At 39.3% G+C, this 17908-nt stretch overlaps 1 protein-coding gene across 3 annotated transcripts in view; it reads left to right on the forward strand.

Moving 5' to 3' along the window:
* The window catches only part of IL5RA (interleukin 5 receptor subunit alpha), a 94200-nt gene that overhangs the window by 21919 nt on the left and 54373 nt on the right, over positions 1-17908 (forward strand). Inside the window, exon 2 of one of the 3 annotated variants that reach the window (XM_063941306.1) lies at positions 10154-10360. The exons of 1 other annotated variant lie outside the window; for it this stretch is intronic. The gene's annotated coding sequence lies outside the window, so the exon portion shown is untranslated. Of the gene's footprint in view, positions 1-10153; positions 10361-10575; positions 10907-17908 lie in introns of those variants that run through there. One more of the 3 variants, XM_063941305.1, reaches the window with a different exon arrangement.

Below are 17908 nucleotides of genomic sequence, written 5' to 3' on the forward strand. Positions count from 1 at the left end.
TAACAAACAGGGGCGGTTGGGAGGGATCTGGACAGAAGGTCAGAGAGTGGCAGGAGACTGACTAAGAAGTAATGTTCTGTCAGGAGTTCCAGGAGGGAATTGTCGTGTAGAATTGGATCACAGAAGTGTGCTGAGCTGTTTATAACCCATTCTGTTCAATAAACCACTGTTGGTTTTTCATCTACCACCGTGACTGAGTGATTTTGAACCCAGTATCCTCACAGCGACGAAAACATTTACGCGCTCTATCAGCGATGTTCGTTCCAAGAGTGGACAACCGGGAAGCAGACTTCCTCGGTGGACGTGTTCTCCGTCCAGGAGGGTTGAGTCTTCATCAAGCGGTTTTCACAGAAGTGACAAGTCTTTGGAGAATTCCACAAATAGACAAAATGGCGTCTGGCCTCGACAAGAAACTTCAGAAATATTATTCCAGGTTGAGGGTTCCTCAAGCGATATCGATGGACGCCCTAGTGACACCGTGGGTGTTTCGGTCTATGTGTTCCCTCCACTTCCACTTCTTCCATTGATGTTAAAGATTATAAGAGGAACAAAGGTTCAGGTGATATTCATTGTTCCTGACTGGTAAAGGAGGGCTGGTGTCCGGATCTTCAGCAATTACTCATAGGAGATCCCTGACTTCTTCCTCTGCGAGAGGATCTGTTATAGCAGGGGCCGTGTGTGTTCCAAGACTTACCGCGGTTTCCATTGACGACTTGGAGATGGAACGTCGGATCCCAGTCCGAAAGGGTATTCCCAGTGAAGTCATCCCTACTCTTCTCCAGGCTGAAAAGAAGTAACGTCAAAACATTACCACCATATTTGGAGGAAATTGTGTGTCTTGGTGTGAATCCAAGAAGGTTCCTACGGAAGAATTCCAGTTGGATCGTTTTCTCCGTTCTTTTGTTCCAAGATTGTGTGGATGCGATCTTAGGTTGTGCTCGATTAAGGGTCAGATTTCAGCCTTATCGGTTTTCTTCCAAAAACAATTGGCCTCCTTTCCAGAGTTTCAAACTTTCGTTAAAGGAGTCTTACACAGCCATCCTCCCTTGGTGCCTTTGTGATTTTTACGTGGTGTTGCAGTTCCTGCAATTTCTTTGGTTAAACTTTTCAGTAGGGTTGAGTTGAAATTCCACACTTGGAAAGTGGTCATTCAGTTGACCTTGGCATCCGCAAGGCGGGTGTCTGAGTTGGCGGCTGGGTCTCACAAGAGCCCTGTTTAATCTTCCATGAAGATAGAGCGGAGTTGAGAACTCGACACCAGTTTCTGCCAGATGTGGTTTCATCGGTTTCTCTTGAACCAATCTGTTGTGGTGCCGGTGGCTCCTGACGCCTGGGCGACATCGAAGTATCTCGATGTGGTCTGAATTTTAAAAATTTTGTGTTGCCAGATTGGCTCAGATCAGGAAAACGGAGGCTCTGTTTATCCTATATGCTCCCAACAAGATTGGGGTTCCTGCTTCCAAGCAGACCATTGCACGCTGGATCTGTAATACGATTAAGCTTGCTCGTTTTACGGCTGGATTGACATTACCGAAATCGGTGAAGGCCCATTCTACCAGGAAGGTGGGCTCATCCTGGGCGGCTGCCCGAGGGGTCTCGATTTTATAGCCTTGCAGAGCAGCCACTTGGTCGGGTTCGAACAATTTTGCAAATATTCTACAAGTTTGATACCCTGGCTGATGAGGACCTCTTGTTTGGGCAATCGGTGCTGCAGAGTCATCCGCACTCTCCCGCCCGTTTTAGAGCTTTGGTATAGACCCCATGGTCCTTTTGGAGTCCCCAGCATCCTCTAGGACGTATGAGAAAATAGGATTTTAATACCTACCGGTAAATCCTTTTCTCTTAGTCCGTAGAGGATGCTGGGCGCCCATCCCAGTGCGTACTGTATCTACAGTTATTGGTTATGGTTACACTCATGTAGTGTTCCTTTTCAGTCAGTCTGTTGCTAACGTTATTCATGCCATGACAGGCGGTATGCTATTATTGGTTGTGTTTACACACAGGTTGTGTTACATTTTCGGTCAGCATATTGCTGTATATTTTTTCATGCCGTCGGCTGGTGTTGTATTGAATGCCACATTCTGCAGCATGTTTGAGGTGTGAGCTGGTATGACGCTCACCGTGTTTAAACAATAAATTCTTTCCTCAAAATGTCCATCTCCCCGGGCACAGTTCTATAACTGGAGTCTGGAGGAGGGGCATAGAGGGAGGAGCCAGTTCACACCAATTCAAAGTCTTAAAGTGCCCATGTCTCCTGCGGATCCCGTCTGTACCCCATGGTCCTTTTGGAGTCCCCAGCATCCTCTACGGACTAAGAGAAAATGATTTACCGGTAGGTATTAAAATCCTATTATTTCTATCTATCTATCTATCTATCTATCTATCTATCTATCTATCTATCTATCTATCATGTTTATATCTCTCTTCTCATACAGTATCTGTCTATCTATCTATCTATCTATCTATCTAGTTTATATCTCTCTTTTCATATCTATCTATCTATCTATCTATCTATCTATCTATCTATCTATCTATCTGTATATTACTATGTCATCTAGCTATCTATCTACTCATATATTTCTAGCTATCATCTTTATATATCTCTTTTCATATCTATCTATCTATCTATCTATCTATATAGCTATCATGTATCTATCTATCTATCTATCTATCTATCCTGTATCTATCTATCTATCTATCTATCTATCCTGTATCTATCTATCTATCTATCTATCTATCTATCTATCTATCTATCTATCTATCTATCTTTCTATCTATCTACTTACTCATATATTTCTATCTATCTATCTATCTATCTATCTATCTATCTATTTATATCTCTCTTTCTCTATCTACTCTATCTATCTATCTATCTATCTATCTATTTGTATATTTCTATGGCATCTATCTATCTATCTATATGTCTATCTATCAGTCAATCAATCAATCAATCAATCAATCATGTTTCTATCTATCTATCTATCTATCTATCTATCTATCTATCTATCTATCTGTCTATCTACTCATATATTTCTATCTATCTATTTATATCTTTCTTTCTCTATCTGCTCATATCTATCTATCTATCTATCTATCTATCTATCTATCTATCTATCTATTCGTATATTTCTATGTCATCTATCTATCTATCTATCTATCTATCTATCTATCTATCTGTATCAATCAATCAATCAATCAATCAATCAATCATGTTTCTATCTATCTAGCATCTATCTATCTACTTATATATTTCTATCATGTTTATATCTCTCTTTCTCTATCTACTCATATCTATCTGTCTATCTATTTGTATATTTCTATGTCATCTATCTATCTATCTATCTATCTATCTATCTATCTATCTATCTATCTATCATGTTTTTTCTATCTATCTATCTATCTATCCATCCTGTATCTATCTATCTATCTATCTATCTATCTATCTATCTATCTATCTATCTATCTATCTATTAATCTATCTATCTGTCTATCTATCTATCTACTCATATTTCTATCTCTCTATTTATATCTCTCTTTCTCTATCTACTCATATCTATCCATCTATCTATCTATCTATCTATCTATCTATCTATCTATCTGTCTATCTATCTATTTATTCGTATATTTCTATGTCATCTATCTATCTATTCATATATTTCTATATATCATGTTTATATCTCTCTTTCTCTATCTATTCATATCTATCTATCTATCTATCTATCTATCTATCTATCTATCTATCTATCTATCTATTTATCTACTCATATATTTCTATCTATCTATTTATATCTCTCTTTCTCTATCTACTCATATCTATCTATCTATCTGTTTGTATATTTCTATGTTATCTATCTATCTATCTATCTATCCATATATTCTATCTATCATGTTTATATCTCTCTTTATCTACTCATATCTATCTATCTATCTATCTATCTATCTATTCGTATATTTGTATGTCAGATCTATCTGTCTATCTATCTATCTATCTATCTATCTACTTACTCATATATTTATATCTATCATGTTTATATCTCTCTTTTCATATCTATCTATCTATCTATCTGTCTGTCTATCTATCTATCTATCTATCTATCTATCTATCTATCTATTCGTATATTTCTATGTCATCTATCTATCTATCTACTCATATATTTCTATATATCATGTTTATATCTCTCTTTTCATATCTATCTATCTATCTATCTATCTATCTATCTATCTATCTATCTATCTATCTATCTATCTATCCTGTATCTATCTATCTATCTATCATGTTTATATCTCTCTTTATCTACTCATATCTATCTATCTATCTATCTATCTATCTATCTATCTATCTATCTATCTATTCGTATATTTGTATGTCAGATCTATCTGTCTATCTATCTATCTATCTATCTATCTATCTATCTATCTATCTACTTACTCATATATTTCTATCTATCATGTTTATATCTATCTATCTATCTATCTATCTATCTATCTATCTATCTATCTATCTATCTATCTATCCTGTATCTTTCTATTTTTCTATCTATCTATCATGTTTCTATCTATCTATCTATCTATCTATCTATCTATCATGTTTCTATCTATCTATTTATCTATCTATCCTGTATCTATCTATCTATCTATCTATCTATCTGTCTGTCTATCTATCTATCTATCTATCTATCTATCTATTCGTATATTTCTATGTCATCTATCTATCTATCTACTCATATATTTCTATATATCATGTTTATATCTCTCTTTTCATATCTATCTATCTATCTATCTATCTATCTATCTATCCTGTATCTATCTATCTATCTATCTATCTATCTATATATCATGTTTCTATCTATCTATCTATCTATCTATCTATCTATCTATCTATCTATCTACTCATATTTCTATCTATTTATATCTCTCTTTCTCTATCTACTCATATCTATCTATCTATTTATCTATCTATCTATTTATCTATTCATATATTTCTATCTATCATGTCTATATCTCTCTTTCTCTATCTACTCATATCTATCTATCTATTTGTATATTTCTATGTCATCTATCTATCTATCTATCTATCTATTCATATATTTCTATCTATCATGTTTATATCTCTCTTTTCATATCTATCTATGTATCTATCTATCTATCTATCTATTCGTATATTTCTATGTCATCTATCTATCTATTCATATATTTATATATATCACATGTTTCTATCTATCTATCTATCTATCTATCTACTCATATATTTCTATCTATCTATTTATATCTCTCTTTCTCTATCTACTCATATCTATCTATCTATTTGTATATTTCTATGTTATCTATCTATCTATCTATTTATTCATTCATATAATCTATCTATCATGTTTATATCTCTCTTTATCTACTCATATCTATCTATCTATCTATCTATCTATCTATCTATCTATCTATCTATCTATCTATCTATCTATTCGTATATTTGTATGTCAGATCTTTCTGTCTATCTATCTATCTATCTATCTATCTATCTACTCATATATTTCTATCTATCATGTTTATATCTCTCTTTTCATATCTATCTATCTATCTATCTATCTATCCTGTATCTATCTATCTATCTATCTATCTATCTATCTATCTATCTATCTATCATGTTTCTATCTATCTATCTATCTATCTATCTACTCATATTTCTATCTATCTATTTATATCTCTCTTTCTCTATCTACTCATATCTATCCATCTATCTATCTATCTATCTATCTATCTATTTATCTATCCTGTATCTATCTATCTATCTATCTATCTATCTATTCGTATATTTCTATGTCATCTATCTATCTATCTACTCATATATTTCTATATATCATGTTTATATCTTTCTTTTCATATCTATCTATCTATCTATCTATCTATCTATCTATCTATCCTGTATCTATCTATCTTTCTATCTATCTATCTATCTATCATGTTTCTATCTATCTATCTATCTACTCATATTTCTATCTATTTATATCTCTCTTTCTCTATCTACTCATATCTATCTATTTATCTATCTATCTATTTATCTATTCATATATTTCTATCTATTATGTTTATATCTCTCTTTCTCTATCTACTCATATCTATCTATCTATCTATCTATCTATCTATCTATTTATTCGTATATTTCTATGTCATCTATCTATCTATTCATATATTTCTATCTATCATTGTGACGACATGTGATGACACAGCTGGCGCGTCGTGTCGCTCAGTGGTAAAAGACACGTGGTTACTTTCCTAGCCCTGGTCCTACACATGGACTTCATCAATTGCCAATATGTTATTAGTTATATGTTAGGCAATATTGTATTATATTGTATGATGTTATTGTTACAAGGGTACAGTTATGTTTTCGATGTATATATATGAATGTATTGGTTATTGGGTTATAGTTTGTCAAATAATGTTCCCCCCATATGACTGCACAGATAACCTGTGTGTTTGCTGTTGTGTAGATACAGCCAGTCTCAGATGTCAGGCCATACACCCCCCTCATTCTTCCCCACACAATGGATTCCAGGCCACACAATCAGATTAAGTAAGGTTACTTTAGTTAACATCTATTGTGGCCTAGGGGACATGCCTGGGCATGTGAAAGTGGGTCTGATCTGAAACTGTCTGGGGTGTCGCCTTATTGTAGGAAAGACAAAGGTTTGATAATAGCAAAGAGGGGATCTGAGAGAGACAGAGAGAGAGAGAGGCAGGAGACTGACTAAGAAGTAATGTTCTGTCAGGAGCTCCAGGAGGGAATTGTCGTGTAGAATTGGATCACAGAAGTGTGCTGAACTGTGTTATAACCTATTCTGTCAATAAACCACTGTTGGTTTTTCATCTACCACCGTGACTGAGTGATTTTGAACCCAATATCCTCACAATCATGTTTATATTTCTCTTTTCATATCTATCTATCTATCTATCTATCTATCTATCTATCTATCTATCTATCTATCTATCTATCTATCTATCTATCTATCTATCCATCCTGTATCTATCTATCTATCTATCATGTTTCTATCTATCTCTCTATCTACTCATATTTCTATCTATTTATATCTCTCTTTATCTACTCATATCTATCTATCTATCTATCTATTTATCTATCTATTTGTATATTTCTATGTCATCTATCTATCTATCTATCTATCTATCTATCTATTCATATATTTCTATCTATCATGTTTCTATCTCTCTTTCTCTATCTACTCATATCTATCTATCTATCTACTCATATATTACGATCTATCTATTTATATCTCTCTTTCTCTATCTACTCATATCTATCTATCTATCTATATATTCGTATATTTCTATGTCTATCTATCTATCTATCTATCTATCTATCTATCTATATGTCTATCTATCAATCATGTTTCTATCTATCTATCTATCTATCTATCTATCTATCTATCTATCTATCTATATATTCGTATATTTCTATGTCATCTATCTATCTATCTATCTATCTATCTATCTATCTATTTGTATATTTCTATGTCATCTATCTATCTATCTACTCATATAGTTCTATATATCATGTTTATATCTTACTTTTCATATCTATCTATCTATCTATCTATCTATCTATCTATCTATCTATCTATCTACTCATATTTCTATCTATTTATATCTCTCTTTCTCTATCTACTCATATCTATCTATCTATTTATCTATCTATCTATTTATCTATTCATATATTTCTATCTATCATGTTTATATCTCTCTTTCTCTATCTACTCATATCTATCTATCTATCTATCTATCTATCTATCTATCTATCTATCTATTCGTATATTTCTATGTCATCTATCTATCTATCTATCTATCTATCTATCTATCTATTCATATATTTCTATCTATCATGTTTATATCTCTCTTTTCATATCTATCTATCTATCTCTCTATCTATCTATCTATCCTGTATCTATCTATCATGTTTCTATCTATCTCTCTATCTCTCTATCTATCTACTCATATTTCTATCTATTTATATCTCTCTTTATCTACTCATATCTATCTATCTATCTATCTTTTTATCTATCTATTCGTATATTTCTATGTCATCTATCTATCTATCTATCTATCTATCTATCTATTCATATATTTCTATCTATCGTGTTTCTATCTCTCTTTCTCTATCTACTCATATCTATCTATCTATCTATCTATCTATCTATCTATCTACTCATATATTACGATCTATCTATTTATATCTCTCTTTCTCTATCTACTCATATCTATCTATCTATATATTCGTATATTTCTATGTCATCTATCTATCTATCTATCTATCTATCTATCTATCTATCTATCTATCTATCTATCTGTCTATCTATATGTCTATCTATCAATCATGTTTCTATCTATCTATCTATTCGTATATTTCTATGTCATCTATCTATCTATCTATCTATCTATCTATCTATCTATCTATCTATCTATCTATCTATAGATCTATCTATCTATGTCATATCTATCTAGGGTCTCAGCACTCCCCACTCGTCCGTAGTATGTGCAGTATTGCTCCCAGAGGAGCCCCTGTCACTGAAGGTGCATATTAATACAATCCAGCGGTCAATTATCCTCTCTCATATAGCGACAATACGAAATGATAATTGTCCCGTCTAAGACTCGATAATGAATACATGTGCCTCCCAGTGTGGAAGTTTATGTCTGCATTTTCCCTTGCTGTATGGGAATAAATTGCCACCAAACTGTCCAGGCTTTGGTCCGCCCAGGCAGTCTCCCGCTCCTCATGGCCACCCCCCCGATTCACCTAGCTTTGCTGAGTCTGTGCCGCAGAATTGCTAAACATAGCAACACCGTGGTGACGTGTGACATGCTGAGCTATTGGGCGGTATGCATTATATCTTAGTACCTATGGCAGGAATAGGAAGGCCAGGGTATTATCTTATGGTGGCCAGCCATTTTATAAAAACGTAGCTCTGTAACTGCAATTTCTTTGTAGAGGAACGGTATTCCTGTATCACTCTGCACTGCAGTGACAACCTGTCCAGTACTGCAAGCCTAGTGTATGCAAACCGTGATATCTGCGGTGGTGGAGCTTCGGATATTTGCATTCTATAACTGTGAAGTGTGCACAGTTTTACACCCTGCTGCTGTGATCTCCTCATACAGTACTTATCAACTCTCCCAGGGGGAGCCCCCTCCAGCTCACCCCCCTCCTCTGCAACTCATTCCCCCGCCAATTGTTACACATGAAAGACAATAATAATAACACAAGAAGCCAACATACAGTAGCACCAAAACTACAAAACAAATCACTTCTAGAAGCACAGGGACAAGACATAGGAGACACTAAAAGATTACATACGGCACAAGGGGGATCATATACTTGCTCACACTCCCCTATGGTCTACAATAAACGTGTGTACAGTTTCAAGATCCTCATTGTATCCAATCATTACAAAAACTCAACCCACAGATTTAGAATTTGTAGCAATATGGGGGGCATCTAGGGAGTGGAGGGGAGGAAACTCTTTAGAGGTAATTAACAAGTAAAATGGGAATATACCCTCAATTAGGGATGTGCCCCAAACCCCGTGATCTGGTTTTGCCAAAGCCGCCCCTACGTGTTTTGGTTTTGGATCTGTATTTTTTGAATTTATTTATAAAAACTGCTAAAATCACATAATTTGGGCCCTTTTTTGTCACTACAGTATTAATCTCAATAACATCCATTTCCAGTCAGTTTTGACCACCTCACAGCTCATAATATTGTTTTTACCAATCTTGGCCAAAGGCTACAGCAAGCTGGTTGGTTACTAAGCAACAGAGCAGCGGCACAAACACAGGTCAGTTTATAGCACATATATGAAACATTGCCACACAGCAGTGGCAAATATAAAAAGTGGTGCAAGATGGAATTGTCCTTGGGCTCTCCCACCCACCCTTATGTTGGATATTGAAAAGACAAGCACAGTTTAACAAACCAAGCACATCCGGCGACATGGACTCTAGTTTGTGGCTAAAGTGTTTGATTTGTTTGGTCCCCCACAAAAAAAAACTACCAATGGGTTTAAGGAAGCTAAGCTAACAATGTTGTCATTGTGCTCTCTGATCAGTGGCAAGATGTCTTTGTCATAACCATCCTCATTCTCATCAGGGTGTACATCCTCACACAATAGTAATTCATCCACGCTGGAATCCACCATTACAGAAGTCTCTGTACTTTCATGTAATTGCCGGTAAAGGTCTTCCTCATGGAATTTCCAATTCATTCTGATGACCATCATCTTTTCCACATTTTGAGGACGTTCGCTGACAAGGTTCCCAGCTGTACTGAAAAATCTTCTTGAGTGCACACTGGAGGGTGAGCAGCTTATGTAATGTAAAACCATTTTATACAAGGGCCTGAACATTGCCTATTTTTCCTTCCAGTACAAAAAGGGACTCTGTGAAATGCCTATTTGTATGCTGTCATTTAAATAATCCTGCACTATTATTTGGATGTTAACCGTATCAGATGGAGTTACTGTAGAGGTGTCACTAATTTTGGGCAATTCTTTTAGACCCAACCAGATGTCAAAATGTTGTGTTGACTCCTCTGCATCACCACTGGTTCTCTTGGAAAAGCGGAGGTTTTTCCTGGCAGCAGCTGGAGAAACTGAAGGAGGAGATGCTGTCGTATCATGTACCACTGGGCTGCCAACTTTCTCTTTGGAAAGAAAGATAAAATGTCCGACCTAAACCTAGGATCAAACATGGTTAATTTCTCGAGCTGCTTTTCCAAAAGTCTAATTGGGGAAATCACCTAATTCAAGCTGGCAGAGTCTGAATTTACTTCACATATGACTACTTCTCATGGTTTCAGCACCTTGCACAACACGGAAGGTATTCTTCACTGCACTGAAGTAAGGTACATTCCCCCTCCTCTCCCAATGTCATGGCTTGTTGTCTAGCTTTGGATGGATTTTGCTGTTCCTCCATTCGCTACAGCATATACAGTGCATCTGGAAAATATTCACAGCGCTTCACTTTTTCCACATTTTGTTATGTTACAGCAGTGATTTTCAACCTTTTTAAACTCGTGGCACACTAAACAAGATTTTAAAATTGCCAAGGCACACCATCAGTTTTTTTAAATCAAATATAATACAAATAATAATAAATATTGACATATATTTAATATATGTTGATATTTTGTTATTATGTCTCTTAAAATTAGTAGAAATAAATAGGTTTTACTTACATAAGAATATCAGTGGGAAACCTGTGCTTGGTGATGTCTCATGATGTCTCTTGTCCGAGGACGAATGGTTGACAAGCATACCCTCAACACACCAGCTCCCCCTTACCGGCTCCCCTCTTAGTAATTCCTCACACCAGCACCCCCCTTACCAGCTCCCCCCTTAGTAATTCCTCACACCAGCTTCCCCCTTACCAGCCCTCCCCCCTTAGTAATTCCACACTCCAGCTCCCCCTTGCCAGCTCCACCTTAGTAATTCCTCACACATGCCCCCCCTTAGTTATTCCACACACCCACCCCTCATATTTTCATACACCTTCCTCCCCCGTGCTTTATATAAAAAACAGCGATGAGGAGTGCCTGGACCTCACCACGGAGCAGCAAGCAGAGCAGGATATGAGTGGGCGGCCGCAGCGACAGCCGGACCGTGACTTATGGTGAGTCATAGGTCACGGTCCGGCTGTCGCTGCGGAGTGGATATGAGAAGGGCTGGATGCTGCAGGTCTGTCAGGCGGGTGGCGGGGGGCAGGCGGTGTGCGGTGCGTGGCGATCTGCTTGGCAGTGACAGGTCTTGCTGGCAACAGCGAGCGGGTCTGTGCGACGGGGGCGGGGGGCAGGCGGTGGGGGGCGGCACACCTAGCAACTCGACGCGGTACACCAGTTGAAAAAGGCCTTATTCCAAAATGGAATAAATTAATTTTGTTCCCTCAAAATTCTACACACAATACTCCATAATGACAACGTGAAAAAAGTATTTTTGAGATGTTGCAAATTTCTTAAAAATGAAAAGCTAAGAAATCTCATGTACATAAATATTCACAGCCTTTGCCAAGGTGAAAATTGAGCTCAGGTGCATCCTGTGTCCAATGATCATCCATGAGATGTTCCTGCAGCTTAATTGGAGTCCACCTGTGGTAAATTCAGTTGAATGGACATGATTTGGAAAGGCACACACCTGTCTATATAAGGTCCCACACTTGACAGTGCATGTCTGAGCACAAACCAAGCATGGAGTCAAAGGAATTGTCTCTAGACCTCTGAGATAGGATTGTCTCAAGGCTCAAATCTGGGGAAGGGTACAGAAAAATAATTGCTGCTTTGAAGGTCCCAATGAGCACAGTGGCCTCCATCATCCGTAAATGGATGAAGTTCAGAACCACCAGGACTCTTCCTAGAGCTAGCTGTCTGTCTAAATTGAGCGATTGGGGGAGAAGGGCCCTAGTCAGGGAGGTGACCAAGAACCCGATGGTCACTCTTTCAGAGCTACAGCCAGGCCCGGCGCTACCCGCTCAGCGAAGGGATGCAGCGCAGGGAGGCGCTGGGACGGAGAGGTGCTCCCCCTGCTCTGCATTCCTTCCCTGCTGCGCCGTCCTGTCCCCCCTCCTGCTGCTGCTGTGTCTGTCACTGTATGACTGTGACAGTCACTGGCAGCGGAGCCTGCAGCGTGAAAAGCCTCCTCCCTCCCCTCCCCTCACCTGTGTGGCAGCGGCTGTGTACGGGACGGAAGGGGGCGGAGCTAAACGGGACGGAAGGGGGCGGAGCCAAACGGGACGGAAGGGGGCGGGGCTACACTGACCAGGCTGCTGTACCGAGGGAGACTGGCTTAGGTAAGTAGAGGGTGAGAGAGAAGTGTGTGTGTGTGTGTGTATATGGTGGGTATATATGTGTGAATTGTGTGTGTGTGTGTGTGTGTGTGTGTGTGTGTGTGTGTGTGTACGCGCACTTTATGGATGGTAGTACTGGGGGGGCATTACGTATAATGACGCTATTACTGGGGGGGGCATTACATGTAAGGACGCTACTACTACTGGGGGGCATTTTGTGAAACAACGCTACTACTGGGGGGGCCATTACGTATAAGGACGATACTACTACTAGGGGGGGAATTACGTATAAGGACGCTTCTACTACTGGGGGTGCACTACGTATAAGGACGCTACTACTACAGGGGGGCATTACGCGTAATGACGCTACTACTACTGGGGGGGGGGGCATTACGTATAAGGACGATACTACTACTAGGGGGGAATTACGTATAAGGACGCTTCTACTACTGGGGGTGCACTACGTATAAGGACGCGTCTACTACTGGGGGCGCACTACATATAAGGATGCTACTACTACTGGGGGGGCATTATGTATAAGGATACTACTACTACTGGGGGGCATTATGTATAAGGATGCTACTACTACTGGGGTGCATTACATATGACGCTACTACTACGGGTGGGGCATTATGTATAAGAGGAATAAGATTGTGCTACATTGTGGCGTAATTTTAAATGGGGGTACTATTGTGTGGCCATGCCCCTTACTTGTGAGCCCACACCCCTTTTCCCGGTGCGAATATGGGAGGGCGCAAATTTATAGTTTGCAGGGGGGCGCCGAACACCCTAGCACCGGCCCTGGCTACAGCATTCCTCTGTGGAGAGAGGAGAACCTTCCAGAAGGACAACCATCTCTGCAGCAATCCACCAATCAGGCCTGTATGGTAGAGTGGCCAGACGGAAGCCACTCCTTAGTAAAAAACACATGGCAGCCCGTCTGGAGTTTGCCAAAATGCACCTGAAGGACTCTTAGACCATGAGAAACAAAATACTCTCGTCTGATGAGACAAAGATTGAACTCTTTGGTGTGAATGCCAGATGTCATGTTTGGAGGAAACCAGGCATCGCTCATCACCAGGCCAATACCATCCCTACAGTGAAGCATGGTGGTGGCAGCATCATGCTGTGCGGATGTTTTTCAGCAGCAGAAACTGGGAGACTAGTCAGGTAGAGGGAAAGATGAATGCAGCAATGTATAGAGACATTCTGGATGAAAACCTACTCCAGAGCGCTCTTGACCTCAGACTGGGGCAATGGTTCATCTTTCAGCAGGTCAACGACCCTAAGCACACAGCCAAGATATCAAAGGAGTGGCTTCAGGACAACTCTGTGGATGTTTTTGAGTGGCCCAGCCAAAGCCCAGACTTTGAATCCGATTGAACATCTCTGGAGAGTTCTGAAAATGGCTGTGCACCAACGCTTCCCATCCAACCTAATGGAGAGGTGCTGCAAAGAAGAATGGGCAAAACTACCCAAAAATAGGTGTGCCAAGCTTGTGGCATCATATTCAAAAAGACTTGAGGCTGTAATTGTTGCCAAAGGTGCATCAACAAAGTATTGAGCAAAGGCTGTGAATACTTATGTACATGTGATTTCTTAGTTTTTTATTTTTAATAAATTTGCAAAAATCTCAAAAAAACGTTTTTCATGTTGCCATTATAGGGTATTGTGTGTAGAATTTTGAGGGAAAAATTAATTTATTCCAGTTTGGAATAAGGCTGTAACATAACACAAATGCACTGTAAACGGTGGAATTCCACCTTGTTACAATCTCTTGCTTCAGTTGGTGGCAGGGCAAACTGAACTGTTCTTGTAGATGCTGCAATCTTCTGCATGCAGCTGCTGAATGCTGAAAATATCCCCAAAAATGTTGTCCCGCAGACAGCATATCCTGCACGCCCCTGTCATTTCTTAAAAAACTCTCTACCACCAAGCTGATTATGTGAGCGAAACATGGGACGTGTTGGAATTCACCCAGCTGTAATTCTCTCACAATATTTGTGACGTTACCAGAAATCTCAAATCTGGAGGAGAGTTCAAGCGGGGTAAGCCATGTCGCTATGATATCCCATAGTTTTTCTACCAGGTTGTCAGCGGTATGCCTCGTAGTCTGCCACTGAACGAGCTGGAATTGTTTGTTAGGTGCCGCTGCTGTACCTACTGCTTAAGGCGATTCACCCACCCAGTGGGCTGTCACAGTCATGTAATCTTTAGTTTGATCAGTTCCACATGTCCACATATCTGTGGCCAAGTGGACAGTGGGTATAATGGCTTTTGTTAGGCCAATAATTAGTTTTTTTTAATGTCCTGGTAAAGCCAAGGATTTGCTTGTCTAGTAAAAAGGAACCTAAATGGAATTTGGTAGCGGGGACACAGGACCTCAATTAACTGTCTAAAACCCACTGCATTAATGGCGGATATTGGGCGCAGATCTAATAATAGCATAGCGCGACTGAGTGACAGCTGTAATACTTGCTTCCTCTCACAAAGGATTAACAGTCAATTGTTGTTTGAAACTGCTAGTAGTTTTCTTGGTCCCCTTCTGAGTTGAAGACCTAAACCCAGAAGCAGCAGCATGCCATGCGCTAAAGGATTCTTCTGAGGAATCCTGGATAGGGGACGAGTCACCTAGCCTTATCCTGGATGCAGGACTACCTCCGATCATTAGTGAGGATATTGAGGATGAAGGTGTTGGTGGTGGAGATTGCAGGTGCTGGGATCTAGCTGATGCTGGACTGCTTGTTATTTTTTTGGCATAAGTTTCTGATTTTCTCAAAAACATTCTATGAACTTGCTGCAAATGACATAACAGGGAGGCGGTTCCTAGATGGTTAAGGTCCCTACCTCTACTTACTGTGGCTTTGCAATGCTACAGGTGGCTAGACAAGTGTTGTCAGGATTTGGGTAAAAATAATTCCACACATAAGAGGTGGATTTTTTGGTTTTATGCCCAGGCATGACATTGACCTTCTTCTTATCATGGGAAAGATCTACTTCCACTGGTGCCTGACTTATACAAACAACAGCCTCATTAGCACTGGCGCCAGCTACACAAAAATTCCCCCTCATCCTGTTACACTTCTGCATTGGCATCCTCAATTTCTATGTCACCAGCTATACTTCTGCTGCTCATCCCACACATTTGTAAAGGGTGCAGAAATGGTGGATGGAGGCTACTCTATGAGTACAGGATCAGAAAGGTTGGGCTCACACATAGCACTCATGGGCACACGTAGAATCTTCTCAGGGATTTGTGACATTTCTGAACAGTACGTTATACCGCCTTAGTGTTTTGTTCAGCACTGACTTTCCGGTTTTCATTTTTTTGACACCTCTTCTACACTCTCAGAGAGAAGGGCTTGCATCGTCTTGAGAGGCAGAAGAAGACACCTCACTGAAATTTGCAGAATCACAATCGCTACTCATAAATATAGGCCATGGCCTGAGCCTATCCTTTCCACTGCGTGTAGTGAATGACGTTGGCAATTTTATGTTTTTCTGCAGTAAACTTTCCCTTTATTAGAGGTATTTTTTTTAAATATTGGTTGTTTGATTTTAGATGCCCTGACTTAAACCCCCTATGCAATTGGACATCGGATTTAGTAGATGACATTGAATGACTAGTAACGTTTTGACTGGTGGCAGCAGCTGCAGCACTAGTATTTGGTTGCTGCTCCTGCTCTTCTCTCAACTGATCGTTATCCATATCGACAAACACAAAGAAGTAGTACAAATAACAGAACAATTTTTTTTGTCTACTTTTTTAAATTCACAGCTCAGCTCACACTGCGTGGAGTCACAGCGCTTTTATATGTATGTGAAAAAACGCACTGGGGTATAGCACATAGATTTAGTACAAACAATTAAACAATATATAAATGGTTGAGTCACATTATTATGACCACCGCCTACATTTGACGCCGGCAGCGTGTAGCCCATGAAGTACGTCATGTATCATGCGCTGGCTTGGTGGGTATATAAGGTGTGCGATAGGTTGTCTGCACACATATGACTCATTGCTGTCATGGGTAGAAGGGGTGATTTTTCCGAATTGCAAAAAAGGATGATTATCAGCTTTCGGGCCAGGGGCGGCGGTATTTCTGACACAGCGCAGTTTGTGAACTGTTTGCGAGCTGTGGTGGTGAAGGTGTATCATGACCAGACAAATGGCACCACTGCGAATAACCAACGTGGAAACTGTGGAGCACCACGTGCCATTAATGTGAGAGGTAAACGGCTACGAAGGTGAATGATGGCCGACCGACACGCTATAGTGAAGCAGCTCACCGTCACAATGTACCTGTGCCAACATACCAGCATCTTATTGAGTCGCTCCCAGCCCATCTAGCTGCTGTCCGTGCTGCACATGGCGGTTACTCTGGCTATTAGCGGGTGGTCATAATATTGTGACTGGACTGCAGGGTTGGACTGGCCAACAGGGGAAACCCCTGGTCGGCCTCACTGCCTGGGGATCATATTTTGCACTTGAATTATATATTATGCACATGTTAGATTATACTGCACAGAACTATGGTGTACTTTCTACAGTGTTATTAATCTGGTAGATTATCATGCATGCACTAGCAGTATTTACTACATATATTTATCAAGGAGCCCAGACCATGCACTAATGGTTAGCCATGCCTCTAATATGGGCCCCTACCACTGCATTTCCCCAGTGTGTCCTTCATACCCCAGTCCGACACTGCTCGACCGTGTATATCTTTCTACCTTTTTTTAATTTACAGCTCAGCTCACACTGCGCAGAGTCACAGCGCTTTTATATGTACATGAACAAACGCACTGGGGTACAGCACACACAATTTGTACAATTTTTTTTTTACTTTTTACACTTTTTTAAAACGTTTTTGCAGCAAATGACAACTGACACTGTGGAGTCACACTCCTTATATTTATGTGAACGCAGTGGGGTATGGCCTCTGCAGTCGCAGTGCAGCACCACTGTGTGACAAACTAATTAGACTAGTAATAATTCCTGCACTATAAAAAATAATAAACAATCATTTGCTATCTGCCTGTACTGTAAAGCTAGCTCGGCCAATAT

Source organism: Pseudophryne corroboree, chromosome 9, assembly GCF_028390025.1.
Source record: "Pseudophryne corroboree isolate aPseCor3 chromosome 9, aPseCor3.hap2, whole genome shotgun sequence".
NCBI lineage: Eukaryota > Metazoa > Chordata > Amphibia > Anura > Myobatrachidae > Pseudophryne > Pseudophryne corroboree.